The following is a 24,357-nucleotide window of genomic DNA, read 5'->3' on the forward strand; positions in this document are numbered from 1 at the left end:
ATTTTTAAATTCCTATTACTTTGTCTTTTAAATATGTTTTGTAGAATATCTCGGCTTTATCTTTTTATTTTTTATTGATTTTTAAAATTTTATTTTGAATTTTCTAGAACTTGTTTTTTTTGAATATTCATTTGATAACACTTTTTATGGTTGCAATATGTTCTTTTATCTATCTCAAGATATTATAATAGTTTTTGAAGATTTATTTTTTCCTGCATAGTCTTGTTACTCAAGACTATTTTGGTCCATCTGTCTGTTTTGATATCTATTATTTATCTGAGGCTTTTTTTACATCTGGTAATCCTTTTATTGCTTATGTTTCAGTGGAAAGCCTACAAATTGATTGGAAGCTCTGAGTTGACTGGCCTATCTTATTGGAAAACTCCAATGTACTTTCTCTTGAACTAGCCAAGGTCTTTAGCATAGACTCTTCCAAGTTTTGAACCCTATGTCACCAATGCTCTGGGAAAAAAGAAATGAAGAAGTTGGGCATCTCAGAATTTTCTGTATAGGTACTTACTTAATACATCTCTCTATAGTCCAAAAGTTTCATTTAAATTCCATTGCCCAGCACTGCCTGGTTTTCTATCTCTAGACTATAACCCTCCAGTCTTCCACCAGAAAAGGGAAAGGCATTTCCCAGCCACATTGAATAGAAACTAATTTTTAAGTGCTAGTGACCAAGCCTTTCTTTTTTAACCTCCTTGCCTCCCTTTACCTCCACTTCTGGAGGTAGCTGGTATGCACACTCACTGAGACTTTTGAGAATTCTTTGGTTTAATCTCAGTTTTCTCTATGCTGGTTTAGATTCAGCCTTCTTAAATAATAAGCCCCTCATTATTTATTCATCTGCTTTTCTGATGCCAAAATTTTGTTGCTATTGTCCCCTCTGCTATATCCTTGTGGATATTTGTCTTATAAAATTTCCCTTTCTTTTAATTTTAATGGGGTTTAAGGAGAGAAGGAAAGCACATACATGTGTTTAATCTGCTATCTTTATCCAGAAGTTGATTTTTAGCATATTTTCTAATTAAAAGAATTATGCAACATTGTATCTGATTATATCTAACTGTCTAAATAGTTGAAGTCATGAACATCTATATTAATCAATATAAGCAAATAATGTGCTACAGCAACAGAAAGCCCCAAACTTGAGTGGTTTAACACATCAAAAGTTTAATTCTCACTTTTGTTTAATGTCCATTTTGGGTAGGGCATAGTTCTGTCCCACAATCCCTGGGGATTGACAGAGGCTCAACTGTCTTGCAGTTGATAATCTGAAATGCACAACCTTCTTGATTCACATAGTAGAGATAGAAAGAGCTGGAGGGTCTTACAGGGGCAAATTAATATTTTAGCTTGAAAATGATATGTTCACATTTCATTGGCCAGAATGTTTCATGATCCTGATCTACTGAAAGAAATAGGAAAGTATAATGCCCATAGGCATTTAAAAGGAAGAGATATTAAGAGAGCATTAGAAGTCTCCACTCTGGTACTTACCACACACCTTTAGATAAACGTTGACCTGAGAAGGTATATTTGTTAGGGTAAAACCAGGCTCCCATAAAAAGTAGATGTAACTCAATTCAGTGGCTTAAAATGAAATGTAGTTTATTTATCTCTACTGTAACACATCATGATGGGCATCCAATATTGGTAGGTGACTATGCTCCATCCCAGATGCAATCCTGTGAATTCTCACACAAAAAAACTAAGTGTAGGAAATCAGCACACTAAGTCCCAAACCTTTCTTTCTACACCTTTCCACCCTTCTTCCCTTCTTCCATGGGAGATGTGCCATTATGTTTGAAATATATGAGAAGGTGTTTATGGAGAAAGATGAAGCTACTAGTGTTTTCACAAGACAGAACATTGTGGAAGCCTAGTCATGGAGAAGATAAAGAATATTTTCATGCAGGAATTCTCTGAAAAACAAACAAACAAAAAACAAAACAAAACAAAATCCATGAACTATGATGCTTCTGTGATGTCACATAGGTGAGGATTTTGACTCAATGTAGTGAAAGCCCGAGGGCTTTGTGTTTTGTGCATGTTGCTTTCAAAGAATGTAATGAATGAGTCCATTTTTGCAAGCATAAATTGCTTAAACATAAAATAAACATTACATGATTTTAAATAATATACACTGAATGAGAATCTTTCTTACTTGTGTTTCTAAATGTATGGAGCTAAAAGATAAAATTTTGAAATCCTGAAATATGGAAATATCAGGGAAAATAACAGTTAAAATATTTCTGCACTGTCAGCCATTTTTCCTGCTCCCATGGTGCTCCTTAGTATCTCCTCATAATCTTAGTATCTCAATTCTAAATCTCCCATCAATTATAAGAAGTACCACAGGATGGAGAAACAAAGCCCATTAAAGATATTCTCAGATTACAAGAGCTTCAAATTCAGGTTCAGAAATCTTATAAGAAAGTGTTAATTTTAGAATAGAAGGTTATATATTAAATAGATGGTTATGACCAATATTGGGAGGTAATTATCAGCTGATTAATGGTAGGCCAGCTAGAGGTATTTTGGCATGATGTGGAATGGAAAACGCTTCTGGTTCAGCTAGAGCTATAGATCAAAAAAGGGATCCATTTCCCTGGGAAAGCAGAGGATGCTGAGGGAGTGGAAGGAACATCACTTCTGCAGAAGGTGGGAGTGAACTTGGAGACTTATTGAAATGGGTTCTCAAACGTAGCCCAGACTGAGAGAAGAAAATAGTGGCTAGATGAGCTCTGGATGAGATTTTCCCCTGTCAGGGGAGCTTGATTTTGTTAGAGTTTAACACACCATAATATGGAAATGAAATCCCAGATTTCTCTAGGAGCTAAAACCGTTAGAAGGTTGTTTAGAGGTTTACATTATGTTCATAATTACCATTTTTTTATCTTTAAAACAGACTGTAAAATAAACATAGTTGCTTTCACTGTTGAAAACAAAAATAGCTTTACAAATAAATTCAGGAAAGCCAATCACTTGTCTAGAGTAATTACTGGGCTTAGGTATCTGGGTCCACCCCAATCAAAATTGAAAAGTTGACAAAAATGATACCTTCCCTTACTCTATTATAGTCTCTTCCTCGTCTAGGCATTCCACCTACATCAAAGGTTATCACGCCCCCCTAAGCTAATATTAAGCAAGGTGTGAACAAAAGTGCTTATTGATAGGACAGCTTCCAGAGTCCCAGGAAATTTCTAAGGAAAATAGACTTCAGAAAAAGAAATGAAAAGACAGACTTTTGGTCTAAGGCAGTCTGTGTAAGCTGGTCAATAAAGCCCCAGTGCAGCTGTTCTCTGCATCTGTACTTATTTGCATGATAAAAATGTCTCCCCCAAATGTTCCCTCTTCTCTGGAAGAGTTTCTCTTTCTAGCAATAATACAAATCCTTGAGTGGATTACTGATCATTTGCCACAAAAATGGTAGGACATGGAATGAAAAAGATATACTTCTTGAGGGTTGAACCCCATGAGATGCTCAAGTCTTTTTGAGGGTGGTTCAAGAAATATCTAAGAAGAAACCTCTTGAGATGAATTTAGAGGTAGGGAGGTTAGTTTTTGTCCTTCTAGAATGTTACTGAGTACTATATGAAAGGCATTCAAAAACTTTACTGAAATAAATACAGTAGTCCCTTAGCTGTAGTTTTGCTTTTAGTTGTTTCAGTTATCTGAAGCCAAACTTGGTCTAAAATATTAAATGGAAAATTTCATAAATAAACAATTCATAAATTTTAAAATGCAGCCGTTCTAAAAGCATGATGAAATCTTGCATAGTCCTGCTCCATCCCGCTTGGGACATGAATCATCCCTTTGTCCAGCATATCCACATCATATATGCTCCCAGCCCATTAGTCACTAAGTAGCCATCTGTGTAATCAGATTGACTGTTGCAATATCACAGTGTTCATGTTCAAGTAACCCTTATTTTACTCAATAATGGCTCCAAAGTACAAAAGTAGTGATGCTGGCAATCAGATATGCCAAAGAGAAACCATGAATTGCATCTTTTAGGTGAAAAGATGAAAGTTCTAGACTTAATAAAATATATATTATTATATATATATATAAATATATTATATATATAAATATATATAATTTGAAGCACTGAATTTGAAGCACTTGTAATATATAGAATATATATATAATATAATAATACTCACACACATACACATATATATATGCTAGGGTTGCTAAGATCCACAGTAAGAACAAATCCTCTATTGATGAAATTGCCAAACTTCATTATAGTTATATATGTATAGGAAAGAACATAGTATATATAGGGGTCGGTACTATATGTGGTTTCAGGTATCCGCTTGGGTCTTGGAATGTATCCTCCTCTCTCAGATACGAGGGAAGTACTATAATGTATAAATAGTTTTGTTTGTTTTTCCATGAAGCCATTCCTATCATATAATCTAAAATGACAGCATTTTGGAAACTTTTAAGCATTGCTCAAGACAGAAGTGAAGTTGTGATTTATTTTTTCCTTTTCTCTCTTTCAAAGGCCTGCAACCATAGTTGGCTTCAATCATATGTCCATCCTAAATTAATAGTTCTTTCTTATTCCAGTTTGATAAAGTTTGACAAAGCCAGCACTAGAATTTCAGCAAACTAGGGTAGTTGCATAGGGATTAGCCTTTTGGAAGACCCTGGCTTTGCTAACTGATGGGTAAGGACTCAGAAAAGTGACCCTAACTAGGGCTGTAAAGTCTTTGGGGTTCATGGATCCTGAGGAGTAGGATGGAGAAGTCACCTTTGACATCTAGAACTAACCTAACATTCACAGCTGAACCTCAATATTATTACAAATTGATCCGATGCGCATAGCCGAGACATTTGTTTTCTGGGAGTACATAATTTCAGGGAGCACCAACCTCAGGCAAGGTTACTCTGAGGTCATGAGAAAATGAAACAAAACTAGGCCACTTAATAATTTTGTCTTAGCGCAGATTAAAACAAGTTCACTGTAACACCTACAAAATGCCCAATCGTAGAATTGCTTTGCTGTCTAACAGCATTCAAGCTAGAGAGAACTCCTGCTTTTTAAGACCATTCCCCATATCACAACCAAAGTTCAGTTCCTTTAATGGTTTTTTTCTAACATGCACTTGCTGAGATACCCCATTTTCTGTGGTGTGTGTCCCCTCTCGTGTAATGAGTAATGAACCCAATTCTTTTAACCCCAGGTGTATTCTTGTTGGACTTGGCTGTAGGGCATCACCAAACCTCACATTTAACCCACAAATCCACCACTGCCAAGCCAGATAAATTAAGAGTCATTCATTTATCATCCTCCTTCACCCCATCTAATGCCGGTGAAACTCACAGGTATAAAGTTGTGAGGGGAAACATACAATTTCCCTTGTGCTTTGAGGACATCAGTTTATTCTGCATTCAAAGGGTTGATTTTAAAGCCTTTCCAACTAGGCAGATGGTCAAGTGCCTTGCTTACCAATGTGGCATGCAGGGTCACTTCTGTTCCAGTCAGGAAGGCTCTCATGGTAGGCCTTGAGAATCATCTTCATTCCAGACAGCATATATAAACCCCTCTAGATGCTACAATGAAGGACTTGTGCAGAGCTGGCTAGTAGAATAATGGGAGGTATATGCTATTCAGACACTTCATACATGTGTAAATGTGTGTTATTGAGCTCACAGTCAGAATTCCAGTGGTTGCAGGGGCAAAGCCAGCAAGTGCATGCATAAATAAGACAGGCCAGATCTAATGCCATACAAGGTCACGGAGAGTTTAGCAAACTGGCAAGAACATGTCCTTCTAAAGAGGGGACAATTTAATTGCTGCTCATTCTTACCATAAGGCAATGGGGTCCCAGTATAGCCAGAACTTTTGATTTTTCAAGTGAACCGAAAATGCAGATTTAAAAGTGCAATTATCTCCTGATTTTATGTTGATGGCATTATATTAAAATGTCTAAATATACTAAATATACAATTTTTAAATACTAGTATTTTAAAAATTGTATAACAATGCAAATTCATCCTGTTTGTATCTGGCTGTGACTCTGCCATATAGCTTTTAGTTTCTCCTTTTTGCAGAGTGAGAATAAAACATAATAAGAACACTTGAATGATTATTCTTACCATGTCCGCTTTTTTTTCTTTCGCTACAGAGGTAAGTTATTCTTTATAGGTTTTCCTAGGAAAAGAAAATATTATTAAATATTTGACTTTTCTTATAAATATATATGGTTCTTAATTATTTCCATCAGGCTTATCTCCAAAGCAATTCTATAAAAACAGACCAGGAGCTTAGGGAATTGAGCAAAGTCACTATTTTTTTTTTTTTTTTTTAGACAAGGCAACCCATCGTTGACCTCATAGACTGCAAGGAACTTGTTGGCTTACGATCCTTATTTTATTTATTTATTTATTTATTTTATTTTTTATGCCTATAGCACCTGGTCTTCCTAGATGATCTCTCATCCAAGTACTAACCAGGCCTGACCCTGCTTAGCTTCCGAGATCAATCGGGATCGAGCTTGTTCAGGGTGGCATGTCAGTAGACAAAGTCACTATTTCTTTTTTTTTTTTCAGTTTTTATTAAGTTTATTGGGGTAACATTGGTTAATACAATTATATAATTTTCAGATGTACAGTATCATTTGACATCTGTATATTCTATTGTGTTTTTATCATCCAAAGTGCAGTTTCCTTCAACTACCATATATTTGATTCCCTTTACCCACTTCACCCTCCCTCTGGCCCCTTATATTTGACCCCGTTTACCCCGGCTACCACCCCTCTCCTCCCCCACCCCCTACATTATGATAACCACTAGTCTATATAGTCCATGTCCATGAGTCTCTGTTTGTCCTATTTCTTTGTTGCTTTTAGGTTTATATCCTACATATAAGTAATATCATGTGATTTTCAACTTTTTCTGTCTGGTTTATTTTGCTTAGCATTATTATCTCAAGTTCCATCCATGTTGTCACAAATGGCTGTATTTCATCTCTTCTTATGGCTGAGTAATATTCCATTGTATATATGTACCATGGCTTCTTTAGCCAATTATCTATCGTAGGACACTTCGGTTGCTTTCATGTCCTAGCCACTGTGAATAATGCTACTATGAACATCGGTGTGCTAATATCTTTTTGGATATGAGTTTTCAAGTCTTTGGGTTAAATATCCAGTAGAGAGATTGCTGGATCATATGGTAGATCAATTCTTAGTTTTTTGAGGAACTTCCATACTGTTTTCCATAGTGGCTGTACCAATTTGCAGTCCCACCAACAGTGTATGAGGATTCCCATTTTTCCACATCCTCTCCAACATTTGTTATTTCTTGTCCTGTTAATTACAGCCATTTTAATAGACGTGAGATGGTATCTCATTGTGGTTTTGATTTGCATTTCCCTAATAGCTAGCGATGTTGAGCATCTTTTCATATGTTTGTTGGCCATTTGTATGTCCTCTAGAGAGAAGTGTCTGTTCAGGTCCTCTGCCCATTTTATGATTGGATCATTTGTGGTTTTTTTTGTCCTTATTGAGTTGTATGAGTTCTTTGTATATTTTGGATATTAGACCCTTAACGGAGGTGTTGCTTGCAAATATATTTTCCCATTCGGATGGTTGTCTCTTGACCTTGTTGACTGTTTCTTTTACTGAGCAGAAGCTTTTTAGTTTGATGTAGTCCCACTCATTTATTTTAGCTTTTACTTCCCTTGCTTTTGAGGTCAAATTCATAAAATCCTCTTTAAGTACAAGGTCCTTGAGTTTAGTTCCTATGTTTTCTTCTTTGCATTTTATTGTTTCAGGTCTTATATTCAGGTCTTTAATCCATTTTGAATTAATTTTGGCATGTGATGATAGACAATAGTCTAGATTCATTCTTTTGCAGATGGCTTTCCAGTTTTCTCACACCATTTATTGAAGAGGCTTTCCTTTCTCCACTTTATGTTTTTGGCTTTTTTGTCAAAAATTATTTGTCCATATAATTATGGGTTTACATCTGGACTCTCGATTCTGTTCCACTGGTCTGTGTGTCTGTTTTCCTGCCAATACCATGCTGTTTTGATTACTGTAGCTTTGTAGTATAATTTGAAGTCGGGCAGAGTGATGCTTCCAGCCTCGTTCTTTTTTCTCAGGATGGCTTTGGCAACTCTGCTCCTTTCGTGCTTCCACACAAACCTGATGATTTTTTGTTCTATTTCTTCAAAAAACGCTGATGGGATTTTGATGGGGATTGCATTAAATCTGTATAATGCTTTAGGTAATATGGTCATTTTAACTGTGTTGATTCTTCCAATATGGAGTGATAGGAAAGCCTTTGTAGGGTCTGAACATGGTAAGATTTACATTTTTAAAGGAACTTTTTGGGTTTTTTTTTGGAATTTTATATTAAAGGTGTTTATTCAGGCCACGTATTGACATGGAAAATATGATATACTATCAAATGAAAAACAGGACGTTAAATTGTATACACTGCATGATTTAAATTATGCAAAGACATATCTTTAAAAAACAGATTGAGATTTAAAAATAATTTTATATATCCAGAATCTGACCACTTCCCATCACCTACAATGCAACCACCTTTGCCTGATGCCTTGTAGTCTCTCACATCTTCATCTCTGCAACAGCCTCATTGGTCTCCCTACTTCCACTCTCCCTCCCTCCCCTCTTCTTGACATGGCAGCCAGAGCGTTCCTTCAAAAATGCCCTGTTCTTATTAAGGGTTGCACTCTTCTGCTTCTATTTGCCTGATAATCACTTTACTCCTAATTATGTATTTTGCTGCTGTTGTTGTTATTTTGTTTTAGGTGAGCTGACCCTTTTCAGTATTTCCTGTAGTGCAGACCTCATAGTGGAGAATTCCCTCAATTTTTGTATGTCTGGAAAGGTCTTAATTTCTCCTTCATATCTAAAAGAGAGCTTAGCTGGATACATTATTCTAGGCTGGTAGTTCCTTTCACTTAATAGTTTAAATATTTGATTCCATTCCTTTCTGGCTTGTAAGGTTTGTACTGAAAAGTCTGATGATAATCTAACAGGTTTTTCTTTATACGTTACGGTTTTCTTCTCCCTGGATGCCTTGAGAATTCTATTTTTGTTGTTGATTTTTGATAACTTTAATACAATGTGTCTTGGTGAAGGACTTTTGGGGTTGAGGTAATTGGGTGTTCTGTTGACTTCTTGAATTCCTCGCTCCAGCTCATTCCTTAGATTTGGGAAATTCTCATCAACTATTTGTCTGAAAATGCTTTCTAGTCTCTGCTCTTTTTCCTCACCTTCAGTAATGCCCATTATTCTTATGTTTCCTCTCCTGATGGTATCAGCTAGTTCTTGTATTTCTCTTTCATTATTTTTCATTCTTTGGTCTCTCTCTTCTTCCTTCTGATTTATTTCTAGATTTCTGTCTTCGATATCACTGATCCTTTCCTCCATTTGGTTGACTCCATTTCCCAAGCTTGCTATTTCATTTTTCAACTCTTGCAGTGTGTGTGTATTTTTTTTTATCTGCAGAATATCTATTCTGTTCTTCTTGAGGGTTTCAATCTCCTTGCTCTGCTCATCTAGTTGTTTTTCAATTCCTGAAATTGTTGATATGATTTGTATGATTTGTTTTGGATCTCATTGAGTTTTTTCAGAAGTATCATCCTGAATTCTCTGTCATTTAAGTCGCATATTTCTATGTTTGTAAGATCATTTTCTGGAGATTTCTCTTTCTTTCTGAGATGTCTTGTCACCTTGGTTGTTCATGGTGTTTATTGGACTATTTCTCCACCTAGGCATTAATGGAAGTGTATTCTGTTGTTTTTCCAGAAGAGAGATTTATATTATATAAAGGTCTCTCTTTAGCCTGCCGCAAAGAAGGTGCTTTTCTTTTGGTTTCCAGTAGGTGGTGTCTAAGCCTCTTGGATCCCTGCTTTATATAAAACTTAAAAATGACTTTTTACTTTTTTGTAGATATTTAATCCCACTCTCTACTCAGTTTCAGTTCCTGCCAGTGTCACCAACAGTCTCAGCAGCATTTGCTCAGATTCCCTTTGGGTTCTGCAGTGCTGGGACTCGGAGGGAATGGGGGGAGGGGCCCTCTGGGTTGGGAGTTGGGGGCTGCGTCTTAGCCTCAGTTTTGCAACCAGGGCTGATAAAAATCCCATCTCAACCCGCTTCTCTGTCTTCTTGGGCCCTGCCACCGGCTATGAGATGCTCACTGCAGTCCCAGGCAGGGCTATGTGAGGAAGTTCCCACACCTTCGCTCCTCCCCCTCCTCCTGCAGGGAGCTCTGGCGGCTGCAAGAGGCAGCTTCTTTATTACTCCTTGTCCACTGCCTGCGCTGCCTGACACCCGGGGTTCTGACCTTTGGTAGCTCTTATGCACAGATCCCACGCTCAGATGTGCTGGTGTGCAGTTTGGGTGTTTTTTGTTGAGTTTTAGATGTTCAGCTTATTGTTGTTTCAAGGGGAGAGATCTGGGGACATCTCTCACCCCCCATGTTTCCACCAATCCTCCACTATTTCTTAGATTGGAAATTGTAATTTAAATTTATGGTGAATTATTATAAGCAAAGAGATATACCTTGCTTTAAAAATATTAAAAATATAAAAATTATATTTTTTGTTCAGTTAGGTCTTTTAATAGTAATTTGCTTCACAAAAATAAATCTTATAAATTCATTTATAAATTAAGTGCAGAGAAACTATAAAACTATAAGATAATAATTTATAAGCTTCTCTTATACAGAAAATACAACAAAAAGTTTTTTTTTTTTTCTGTGCCATCATGATGCTTATCTTTTTAAGGTTATGATGTTGTCTGATGATTAGTCAAGGTTTTGCTGATGTGATTGACAAATGGTATAATCCTATTTTCATATTTCTTTTAGGAGGTTCTCTTTTTCTTTGGAAATAGTTGTTTAGAACTTGGCAAAACTTCAATGCTCCCAAGGATTGAAGAAAAAAATAATCTAACCATAAATATCAACCCACTGTATTACATGCTTAAACTGAGGACAGCTTTTAGAATATAAAAACACATAATATAGCATTTGCCCTTTAGAGGCTTATAATCAAGACTCATACAGTCATAGAAATAGAATAGCCTCAATAGCCATTAAATTCAACTCCAAACAATGTTTGAACAAATATTCATCCAGTTTATTCTTAAATCCATCCAGTAAGGGGAAATATTCAAATTCTACCCCCTAGTTCTTCTTGAATAGCTATTATAGACCATCTTTTCTTGCATGGACTGAAATATCTCATTATTTTGACCAAGTTTTACACATTGGGCCATACAAAATAAGTATAATCTTCCTTCCACATGATTACCCTTTACAGTGTTGAAGATAGAGTTCATGTTCTCTCCAGGCTAAACAAAACTGAGTTCCACAATGTTTTGATGTCTTGCTTCCTTCAAATGTATGTTCTGTTTTCACCTTCCTGGTCATCTTTACTATCTTGTGCTCCAATTTGTCCAGATTCACTCTGAGGGGTGGTACTTAGCAATGATAAGGCCAGTAAAGAGTGAGACTATTGTCTCAATTTTACTTCTATGTATCCAGCAAAAGATTATATTAACTTTTAAAAATGATCTCATCAGTAGTTGAAACATTTTAAATTTATTGTCAGCTAAAACTCACAAGACTTTCCACTTATGCTCTGCTTCCAAGACACACCTAAATGATTCTGCATTTGTGAAATAAATCTTCGACTAGCTCTGGTGAGTTTCTTCTTGTTAGATTTATACTTTAGTCCTGAAATGTCCAAAAGCCTTGCTTGGAGGTGGCTGCTTGGAGCTTTTTCTGAGAAGGAATATGACTTTGTGCTAGGAATTAATTCCTTTAGGAACCCCCTCTTTTGAACCATCTAATTTTTTCATACTCTGGAGATTTTCTTCTTTCGACTCATCCTACAAGAGAGAGGATTTTGTTTGTTTTGCACTTCGAATTTAGAGAGATTTGTTCAGAAACTTGCATATGTCTCATCAAATATTGGAGGTTCCGACAAAGATAGTAGAGAAATTCAGATTCCTGCTAGCTTTACTTTGCCAGATTAGATTTTCACCTGTGTGGAGGGCATCAGGATGGAAACTACAGCTGAAGCTGACTGTGGGATACCACCTCAGTGACAAAGAGTTTCTTTCCTTTTTTTTTGTGGCAATGTGAAGTGAGCTGGGACAGTGCGCGGGTCTGCTAACTGGCAGGACTTGCAGGGATTTGAAAACATGCCTTGACTATCAAGAATATTCAAGATCCCCAGTGCTGTTGAAGTGCTCCTTGTATCAATGGGTGCTTTTTCTATTTCTAGAAAACTTCTTTCTGGTGATCGCCTTTAGTTTCTGTCTGCACCTCATATCTCCACTTTGGTCTAAAAAGACTTTTTGCTTGAGCCTGTGAAAACTTTATATTCCTTGAGTTCTGAGAATCAGATTTTACCTGTGTATAAAACTCTCATTAAAAGCTTTGTTTATGATTATTTATCCTTGTTTATGACTGAGTACTAAATTTATCCTTGTTTATGACTGAGTACTAAAAGGGTAATCATGTGGAAGGAAGATTATACTTATTTTGTATGGCCCAATGTGTAAAACTTGGTCAAAATAATGAGATATATCAGTCCATGCAAGAAAAGATGGAAATGTAAACTACTTCAAAAGAGTGGAACAGGAGGAAATAAGAACAGTATCAAATATACTGAGATAAGTAGAAATAATCTAACATTGTAGTCAATTATTAAAATAATAGCATGTTGCTAAGAGAGTTAGTTGTTAACTAATCAGTGGGAAATAAACATTTTTTCTGACAATACTGTAGAAGAGGAAATTTTGGTCATGAATCTGGGCTGTAATGGAAAACATCCTGCCATTTGGAGCTCTGATTCAACTCCTGGTTCCTTGAAGAAAGCAATCAGCTTGGCACCCCAGCTCAGCAAGGCATGGCCTATGGACAGTCTTATTACTGTAATGAGTCCTAGGCACAGAGAATCAGCTGTAAAATACCATTTTTTACAACTAAAGAGGTTCGACACACTGATCCATTGTGCTGATGCACAAATGGACTCCTCTTCAAAGTGCTTTAAAAGTATCGAACCCCAGTGTGTTAAGGATTTGAAAACATAAGCTTGCCTTCTTTCTGGGGCAGTTAAGTCAGCTATAACGTTCATATCAGAAGGAAGATACAACCCATGACAAGTCATTCCATCACTCCACACCCTAACATGCCAACCTAGGACCAAGACATTTGATTTTGAATCAAACCAGGTGCCTTTGAGAATTATCTGAGAATTCAGAAGCCAACATATCTTGCAAATGAGAATTTTTTCCCAGTCAAACAGTAATAGTTTAACTTTAGGCAAAGCCAGATATGTAGTGTTAATATGCTAAAACCATGGTAAAGGCATGACCAATAATATTGGTCTTCTATTGCTATTCTAATCTAAGGCATCATTATTTCACCTAGATGATAATAGTCTCCTTCCACTCTTTCCATCTTATAATCCATTCAGCAAAGTGAGCTTATGAAATAAATTAGTACCTATTTATTTTTTGTTTCAAACTTTCCAATGTACTAAGAGTACATTCTAACGTCTTCACCATGGTTTATAATTCTTTATATGATTTGACCTCCACTTACCTCACCAACTTTGTTTCATTCCATTCTCTTTCGCTTTCTTAGCAATAGAGGGTTCATGCTCCAATAACTTGTCCTTTACCTTAGAAATAATATATCCACATGCCTGCAAGGGTTAGATTTTGACAAGGGTCCAGGGTACTTGCCACTTCCTGCTCACCGTATCTGATTAACATAATATCAATATGGTGAACCAACATGCTATTCTGCTGAATGTCAAGATAGTCAAGTTCCCTCAAGTCATTTTCTATGGCAGAGAGCTAGAAAATAAACAAAGCCTGGACAAATGGAACATGGACTATTGCCTTTCTCACATAAAAGCAAATTTTGATTCTTCTTTTCTGATGGATATTGAAAAGAACACATTCACCAACTTGGTAACCACATACCAAATGCCAGAAGCTGTGTTGCTCTTTTCCATAAAAATGTCTCATCTGGCATGGCAGCTGAAACTGGGGATGATTTTAGGTTTATAGCAGTCCACTTTCATTCAACATGATTCATCTGATGTTTGCTAGCACCAGACAGTTTAATTAAAAGGGAATGGGATGAAACCACTAGCCCTGCCTCTTTCAATGACTTTGATGTTGGTAGTAATCTCTTCAATTCTTCCTAGAAGGCAGTATTCCTCTAGTTTACAATCTTGGCTGGGGTACTGGGGGATGGGTAATTTCTAGGTCTTTTACTAGTTCTCTTATAACTGTATAACTCAGAGGACCAATGTAAGAGTTCTGTTAGTTACTAAATATATTTATCCCAATTATACACTTGGAGATAGAAAGCCACTATGGACTCATTACAGGATTCCATTTATACCAGCTTTCAAATGTGCTAGAATGTACTTTAATTGGAACACATATTGGAACTTAAGTTTCCTGAATGTCAGTGTCAGTTAAGACTCCTTAGTCATCTGTCCTTTAAAAATCCGAGTATCCTCCTTTCCTTAGTGTACAGATACCCTGGTGAATGGTTGCAGTTCATTTAAGGTAAGTAATTGAGAATGTTTACTGAATATGCTTGTGGTGATGTTGCAGAGTTCTTCCTCAGCAGGCCGGTGTCCACTTTAATGAATGATCCTGGGTTTGTGACTTCAATATGGCAACTGGATCAGGAATTGCAATTTTATTGCGGCAAATGTCCAACTTCTTTTCTACACTTCTTATTCCTTTTCCTTTTCCTTTTACAACTTAAGTAATGCCCTATTTGGCAGTCTATGTATCTTGTCCCTCAGGGCATCATGATTGTTTAGGAATTGGCAGACATAAGCACTCTTATTGCTACTCTTGCCTTGTTGCCCATTGCAATAACGGCATCCACCTTTTCTCTCAAGGCTAAGCATTATTACCTGGTACTGCCATTACAGAAGCCTATCATCCCCCTTGATACAAGAGGGACAAATCTATTGTTGTCAGCTCTCACCTTCAAGGGACATTACTTGAAGATGGAAGTGTTCTCCGAACCCCCCTTGGAGTATATTATCAGTTGGTGGATTTTCTGACCTCATACAATGAATTTGTTCTAACATTCCCACTTCCCTTCACCTTCTTATATCGTCTTGAATACCGTATTTAGCTGGTTCTAGCATCCCTACTACATATGTTTTAGGTCTTTTTTTTTTTCCTAATTAGCTACTGGTGTATACAAGTTAATTTATTTAAAGGAACAATTCTACATTAAAGCTAACTTCTAAAGAAGTTAACCCCCAATTTTAAAATGTCCTTATCCATGAATAGCAATAGAGCAAATACTTTATAGAACATATTGCAATGAAAGGATATTAGGCTTTACAGAATTATGACTGCTCATGTCGCCCAGAATTAGATGAGTCAGTAAAACCTGTAAGAGGAGCTCTTTTTCTTTCTTCCCTCCCTCCCTTTCAGTCTGTTCCTTCCTTCCTTCCTTCCTTCCTTCCTTCCTTCCTTCCTTTCTCTCTTTCTTTCATCTGTCTTGAGACTTTTTGCTAAAACCAGTCATATTCTTGCAAAACCGGTCATGTATTAAATAACATTTTACTACCTCTTTACAGATCTATAATAGGCTATTCCATTAAAAAATACATAGGCTCTTTCTTACATTTAAATAAGTGGATTCATAATCCACATTTAGCTCTGGAGAATAACTAAGATTTCACCTTTGCTTGAGAAAAAATGTTTTCAACTCCTAATCTGTCAGCTTTATGAATTGCTCAGTTCTCTACCAGCCAGTTCACTGGACAAATCTCAAGACTTTTCTTATCCTAGAATCCTTATCTCCATTTCTAACTGAGCAGGCTGACTTTCACCACCTTATCTTAACACTTAAAACACAGAGACTTTGCCAATCACCCATTTTCTACCAGGAGGGAAAGTGACTAAAATACATTTTACCATCTAAGGAATGGAATCTTACTTAAAACCTACCCGGTGGCCCTGTGACAAAGTGATTGCACTAAGAACTTTTTTTTTTTTGCTAGTAAAAGGACCTGTACATTATAATTACTAAGAAGCTCTGTGACCACCCCACTGACAATCTATAGATAATCAGTGTATCAGATTGTACTCACTGTATCAGATCATAGATAAAAAAAATAGATCTAAAATGTATTCATACTGGGAGAGTTCCAAGTCAAACAAAGACAATCTTTCAAATAGGGTTTTCTAAGGAACCACCAGGCAGGGAATGGGATTTTGAACAGTTTCCTACCCTAATTGGCCCTTTTAAGTGGCTGCCAGGCTGTTGGTTTTCACTGCAATTGTAGTTTGTTGGTTTTCAGGGCTTCTGCAAAGCTTGGGAGATGGGATGGGGGTGTCAATAGCTTAAATTATTCTTATCAAGATCCAGCCTTTTTTCTTGAGTAACTTTTCCCTGGATTGCTGAAAGCTTTGGTTAATTTTCAATGTTGTGGAAAACTTAATTCCAACAACTTTGTAAGTGTTCTCATTGCCTTTATGGAACAGAGAATTTTCAAAGGTCTTGACTCTGCCATTTTCATTGACATCACTTTAAATTAGTTTTAAGGTTTGAAAATGTTAAGGTCATTAACTGTAAAATTTTAAAACTATGTCTAATGTGAAAATTAATCACAGTTCCAAAAGGCATTTAAATATAAATAACATAGCAACAAAAGCTTTCTTAAGAAGCAACTTAAGAAGGTTTCTTTTCAAAATAATAAATGGAAATTCCTCATGGTTAAGATGAACAATCCCAGTTTTCTTCCTGTGACTTCTAAGTTTTTTTGTGATACCTAAATATAGCTAGATGTTTAATTTATTTTATTATTTCTGTACCTAACAAATCTATATATTGGCATATACCCCAGAGAAATACACTTGTCTGAAAAAACTGAGTCCAGGATTTACAAAGTAGAAAAAATTGGTAACAAGTTGAATTTCTATCAGTATGAGGACTAGTTAAATAATTTATGAATATAAGCAATAAGATATTATGCAGCTGTTAAAAATCTTGCTGGAACTTTGTGAGCTGATATGGAAAAAATTTATAATGTAGTTTAATGAAAAATGTAAATAATTGTACATTTATATGTTTTGATACTAATTATGTTTAAAAAGCATTAAGATAAAACATAACTGTTTCTACATATGCAAATATGTTTGTAGTTATCTGTAAAAACATCCAAAATGTACACATTAAGTGAACATCATTGGTTATTTCTGGTGATAGTTGTGGAATTGAAGCTGAGTCTGAGGTAGGTTGGGGGAAAGGATGCAGCAAAGGATGAATTGTACAGGAAAGGAATAATATTAACTTGTCTCTGAGATTTTCAAAATCTATTATAGCTATAATTAAATTAATATAAATTAAATACAAGGTAGGTATAATTAAAATAAAATTTTATGTATGAACATATAAAATTATCATTAGATTTCACAGCAAAAGTCAGGTCGTAATTACTTTTATGGTTCTGGGAGATTAGTTTAATTTTCTTATGTATACTTTTATTTTTCTCACATTTTTATGTAATAAACATGTATTATTTTGGAATAAGAAAATTTTAAAAATTGACACAAGTAAATATCAATAATAATGCTAAACAAGAAATCTCCAAATATTATTTTAATACTTTAACAATATTAATAGCTGGACAAAAATTAAAATTTTGATTTAAAATTAAATAGTAGTGTTCCCAACATCTTGTGTAAAATGTATAATAAGAGAAGTATATTTGTATTCTCTGGAAACGAAAACCTATTACCATTAATAAAACAATAGGTGAAAAGTTTTCCATTGTCTTTGAACAGAGCTGCTATATACAAAAACAGAATTTTTTAGAGATTCCCAGAAGGTTCTCCTTGAAAATTATACCTCTAAATAACCATAGCACATATTAAAATCCAACCATGGGCCTGGAAAATAATATATACTTTAATTAAATATATGTGGTTAAATCTCATAAGATGAACAGAAGTTTATTCAACTTTCCATCATAATTCCCTAAGCCATTTGAAATTATAGATTCAAGTGTATTTTATATCTACATGACAGATGTGACCCAAGAAATGCCTCTGAAATTTTATAAATTTCAGAATTTATTGCCTTACTCCCCATAAGCAATCTCTTATAGGTTTGTATTTTGTTCTTGCTTTCGAGATGCTGATAGTCTGCATACAAAAAATACTGTAATCACAGGACTGGCATCAGAGAGTTTCTAAAGATGTCTTGAAATGAAATGAAGCAATTTAATTATAGAGTCTAGTCTCTAATCCTTTTTGACGTGGCCTGGTCTTTATATCCACCACAGCCCTGTGGAAAAAACATGACCATCTCTTCTTGTCCCAGAAGAACCACAAGTTGATTTAAATAATTTGGTGTCCCAACACTACCTGTTATCCCCCTTCATCCCCTCCTCCCTCCCCAAATAATGTGAATTAAGTCAACTACCTTCCTGGGGTTGTAGAAAAAAAAAAAGTGACCCAAATGAATAATGTTTTGTAAACGTCAAAATAAATTTCAGCTAAAATGATATTTTTCAAGGAGATCTAATGAGAAAACTGTTCAAAAGGCAGAGTTAGAGTTTTCCAGTTTCACATTTAATTAACTCAATCTGACTTTTATTATGCTTTGTATTATGTGTTTCCCTGTTCGGTAAACAACAGAAAATTAAACTAGGGCAACTGCCAACTAGCAGTAAATTTAATTGAAAAATAATGAATTGCCATGGGGTACCATAGGATTTTGTGCAGATAAACTTATTTTTACTGGAAAGGTTCCATTTGCATTTGTCACAACTTGATACGTAAAAGGAACGAAAGAAGTGAAATATGGTACTTAGCGGTAGATGTATAAGAGGAGAATGGCCTTGGAGAATAATTTAGAGTCTGGTTTTTAGGACGTTCAAGAGATGAACCACGTTTCCTCCTGAAGAACAGAGTTGGCTCCCAAGGGAGTTCAAACTCTGCTCTCTGGATCCATAGAACCTGCCAAAGCTGTGCCCTATCAACTTTCAGTCAAAGGAAGCTCACTGCGGAAGAAGCAGGGTAACCCTGAAAATAAGGAGTGCACGTGATTTAGAGGAAACAGAGACTGCAGACAAAAAATGATACTCCCAAATAATTCTACGCTATATGACTAGTAACCGTTTAAATCATTCAAACCTGATACAAATCAAAAGTATTTCTAAACATTAGACTATTAATTTTTTTTTTCCCTTAATATCTCTTCCTGATGAATAGGTACTTTTTTGGCTAGATGTTTGAGTTTATGTCCAGGCGGGAGAAGGTTTGACTTAAATCAGGAGAAAAATAAGATCTTTCTGAGTGACATGAAAACTACCATATCTGGTTCTATCTCTTGTAGTGTAGAGGGCAAGTGTCAGTTTGTCTGATTTCAGATTCTATATTCCAGGTTTGAGTCCTGGGAGTAGACCAAAATCCCTCCACTCTCCCCAGTTCTCTCAAGCAAGAATGGAACCACTGACTTCTACATAAGTATAATCTATCCCTGTTACACTTCTGCTGCTAAGGAAGATACTACTCAGTTGTTCTCCCAGATTTCCAGCAATGGTTTCCACAATCACTATGATCCATTTGGGCTTCCCCCAGAGGCTGTTTGGCATGAAAGAATCCGCTGTTTGGTGTTAGATAGTTTATTTTATTTTATTTTTGTACTGTATACTCATTCCTTACTGGTTAAATAGTTTGAAGAGTCATCTATTCGTTCAATAAATACTTTCTAAGCACCAACTATGTGCCTGGCACTATTTTAGGTACCAGGGTTTAAATAAAGGACAGAAATGTTTCTGCCTTCATGAAACTTACATCTTTTGGGGGGAAAGATAGAAAGATGAAATAAATAAATGTGTCATAAAGTAATGCTCACTAAGGAGAGATATATAAAGTTCCAGAAATCAGAAGCTGGTTATCTTAAAAACTGAAATAATATATGTAAATGTTTATTGCCATGTAATAGAGAATCAATAATTGTTAATTATTTCTGGTTCCCAATGTGGCAGAAATTGAACGAAGGAGGCAGGAGATAAGTCAGAGAGGTAACAGCAGCCAAACAATGCAGGGCCTTTGCAGCCACTGTAAGGATTCTTAACTCTCAGCAAGGCGACAAGCTCAAAAGGAGCGTTGGCCAGATGTGACAAGACCTTATTCTGAATTTGGTGTGAGAAGAGAATATAGGAGGCAAGAGGGACACAGGCAAACCAGTTAGACTACTGCAGTTATGTAGCGGAAAGATGGTGGCTTAGACCAGGGTGTTCATCGTGAGGAGAGCTTAAGATCTTAAACTATTCAATGAGGAGGAAAAACTTTTACTTGGTTATCTTAAGAATTGAAATAATGTATGTAAATGTATATTGCCATATATAGGAGATCAACAAATGTTCATTATTTCTGGTTCCCAAACTTCTCGCCTAAACAGTTATGCATGAAGCAAGAATCACAGGTTTTGGCAGGCTTTGAATTGTAAATTCAACTCAAAGAAAGAGTCAGAAAGAGTTAGAAGTTAACAATTTATAATAGTTAACAAACAATTTTTTAAAAAGCATTCACAAGGAACAATATTGACAGTCAGAGAAAGTTAATGGACATACTTATGTACACGAGTTATATTTTTAAACAGTACTGAGGTTTATAAGCCAGATTCATGATATTCATTCCACTAGGAAGGTAAAGAAAGAAAAGGGACTAGAGATAGTGATTAAAAAGAAATGTAGTTTTCTTCTCTTTCTCTCTCTCTCTTTCTCCCCCTCTCTCTTTCTCTGTCTCTCTCAAAGCAACAAAGAGAAAAATATCAACAGTTAAGTCTGGGAGATATTAATAAGGGTGTTTTTCATATTAATATTTGCTTATTTCATAATCTTTAAAACATTTACATTTTTAATCTTAATTTAAAAATTAAAACAAAAAGATAGAAGGCAGTAGGAAGGAAAGAAACGCAAAAGAAAGGAGGGAGGGAGGAAGAGGAACAGTTAGAAGAGAGAATCAATCAGATTAACCATACACTACTTTAAGCAGATTTTATTTCAGTTTGAAATATGGCTTTTTAAATATTCATCAATAGCTAGATGTTAATTGAAATTATTCACATAATTGGTAACAGTTCTGACACTGGAATAGCAGTTTAGAGATTATAAAACTTTTATATAACTTAATGCATTTAGTTCTCAAAATAACTGTAAACGATAACATGGCAGTTATGGAGTTTCCATTTTACAGGTGAGGAAATTAACATTTGGAGTTGCTAAATGATTTTTCCAAAGTTTTATGGAATACGTGCTGCAGAACCAGGCTTGGACCCCAAGGTTTGGGATCTGAGGGTACAAATAACTACTCTCTTAAGCTTCCGTAAACATGTAACTGAATTTTCAATTTTATAGTAATTTTGTTCTTTTTATTTCACAAGAAACACATGGATTCTATTCTCATTCCAAAAATCCAAACAATAAGGGAAAGCTAAGCACTCCCCTGATTCACTGGCACCTCTTCACAAGCTCTACGACCTATTTCAAGACCATTGAAAGTTACTTGGAAGTAACTGCTTTTACTATTTTGGTGTGATCCTTTCAGACCCATTCCTGCACATTTTCATACATATATTTATATATCTGTATAGATAACATTTTATTTTATTTTTAACATAACTAGGACTAAATTGTATTTCATTCTGTAATAAATATTTCTCAATTGTCTTCCAAAATGGCCAAACCAATGGCAATACTATGTAAGAACTGATTGCTTCACATCCTCAATACTGGCTATTAATAGCCCTTTTTATTTTACCAATCTAAGATGGAAAAATTCAATGTTATTTTAAGTTTTATTTCCTTAATTAGAAGAGAAATTGAGCATCTTTATATATATGCATTGGCTATTTGCATTTCCTCTTCTGTGTCCTTTGTTAATTCGTCTTTTGGAATGGTTTGCCTTTTTAATGATTGCAAGTTTTCCATGTTTATCTCATTATTAATTCTTTATGTTTAATTGTTTCAAGTATTTTTCACATTTTTCTTTGCTTTTTAATATTTTATGATATATTTTCTCATATAAATAAACTCTACACATTAATATAGACTTGCCATTTATGCATTCTCTTTGGGCATGTTTTAGAAGGTCACCCCTATCCAGAAATTAATAAGCTCTTTTATACTTACATATGATTTCGCTTTTACATTTAGTTCCTTAACTGCACTTGGAATTCATTTCTGTAAGAACACAAAGCTCTATTTTCTAAATAGAAATGCAGAAATTTCACTAGCATTTAATAAAAAGTCTATACTTTACCCAACGATCTAAACTGCCACTTTTGTTGTATACAAAATTCTCATATAAACTGAATCTATTGTGTACTTTATACATTTTAGACTGGATATATTTTGATTAATGCATTTTAGAATTTATTTGTTGAGTTACATGAAATCCTACGCATTTCAAAACTCAAGCTAGTCAGATTATAGAGCTAATACTTCCATTGTTCTTTGACTTTCATCCTCCTGCCCAATTGTAGGCTCTTCCTCAGAGAAAATCCCTATTATTGGTGTGTATTTCTCAGATCCTTTTAAGTCTTAAATTTAATTACATAAACAAGATATGAATAGATTATCTCTGTTAAAAATGAAAATGCTAAGAGAAGACCTCAGGTGTCTTTGATGATCCTTTTCAACACCAAAACCTTTTGTAATAACTACTATGACTAATTTAGCATTTTTCCTTCCAGACCTTTTTATTACATGCATTTACACATATGTCAGCATATAAAATACAACTAAGGCTGATGTTTAGCTGGCATACAATGGTGTGGTTCTATCAGTTATTGAAATATTGATATACTTCTGTACTATTTGACAGAGAGCTTCTGGTCTACGTTTCCAAGTACCCTCCACTTGCTGAGGCACCCCATACCATCCTCAGCCCCCCGCCTCCAAACCTCTGCAAATCCTTCATAATACAGAAACTGATTATAAGCAGGATAATGCCTTAAATAACAGGAGGCTCCCAGCACTACAGCCAGCATCTGTTTTGGTCAATTGGTTTCCTGCATACTAGTTGTTAAATACCTTGACTACATAGTACACAATAAATCTCTAAGACATACAATTAAGTTTAAAAAATCAAATCGGAGAATGTGGTAGCAGAATCTCCTCCCCCCACCCACACACACAAATGTTCATATCCTAATCCCTAGAATGTGTGAATATGTTCTATTATATGACAAGGTGAAATTAAGGCTACAGATAGAATTAAGTTTGCTAATCAGTTCCTTTTGAAATGAAGAGATAATTCTGAATCATCTGGGTGGGCCCAAAATCACCACAAAAGGTCTACAAAAGTGAAAGAAAAACATAGGAGTGTTAAGATCAGAGAGATTTGAAGATGGAAAGGGTCACTAGCCAAGGAATACTGGAAGCTAAGAAAGCAAGGAAATGGATTCTCTTTTAGAGCCTCTGGAAAGAACACAAATAGCCCTGAGTACACCTTGATTTTAGGCTGATCTCTCAAAATGTTCAGCCAGTTCCTGTTTCTCCAACAAGTTAGATAGTTGAAACTGCAAATTGGACAGTGGTGCTGGGGGAGGCTATCCTAGAGTGGACATGGGGTTCAAGAGGGCCCATATCTGCTATAGGCTTTTAGCAGAAACAGCTGCTCATTCCTTGTTTATCCCAGTGCAAAGGAAGTTTTGGCTGCACACATGATTAATCTTCCTAAGTGGGCTCGTGGGGTCATTTCTAAGAAGAAAACACACCTTAGAGCAGCGGTCCCCAACTTTTTGGCTCCAGGGACCAGTGCTCCTCTGAGAATCTAATGCCTGATGATCTGAAGTAGAGATAAGGCAGTGATGCTTAGTACTGGGGAGTGACTGCAAATACAAATGAAGCTTCACTGGCTTGCTGTGCATCCCAGTTTCTAACAGGCCACTGACTGGTACCAGTCCATGGCCCAGGGGTTGGAGACTTCTGTTTTAGAAGAATGAGGGGGGAAAAAAAAACCCTACTCTATAAGATATATGAGATTTTTCATCAATACCCACTTAACCCAAATAGGTAGAGAGCCTAGGGGAATAAAGCAACAACAGATTCTAATCGAAGACCTAGATTCTCCCATCATGGAGTAGACTGTGAGTATTCGCCTTGAAGGGGTCATGGAAGCTTGCTGGGAGGTGGAGTGTCATAGACAAAACTGTTCCAAAAAATCATAATGAATCTCTTCTAAACAACTGGGTGCAAACTCTTCTTTTTAACCAATTCTGAAAATAATCATCTGCCTTAGAGGTGGAAGTGAAGTAGAGGTGATTATTTCTACAAA

General features: G+C 35.7%; 1 pseudogene; it reads right to left on the reverse strand.

The window, feature by feature from the left end:
- Positions 1 to 6,422: 6,422 nt before the first annotated feature.
- Positions 6,423 to 6,541, reverse strand: LOC111738943 (annotated as a pseudogene).
- Positions 6,542 to 24,357: the final 17,816 nt, after the last annotated feature.

The sequence above is a fragment of the Pteropus vampyrus genome, unplaced genomic scaffold (genome assembly GCF_000151845.1).
Source record: "Pteropus vampyrus isolate Shadow unplaced genomic scaffold, Pvam_2.0 Scaffold44, whole genome shotgun sequence".
Lineage (NCBI taxonomy): Eukaryota > Metazoa > Chordata > Mammalia > Chiroptera > Pteropodidae > Pteropus > Pteropus vampyrus.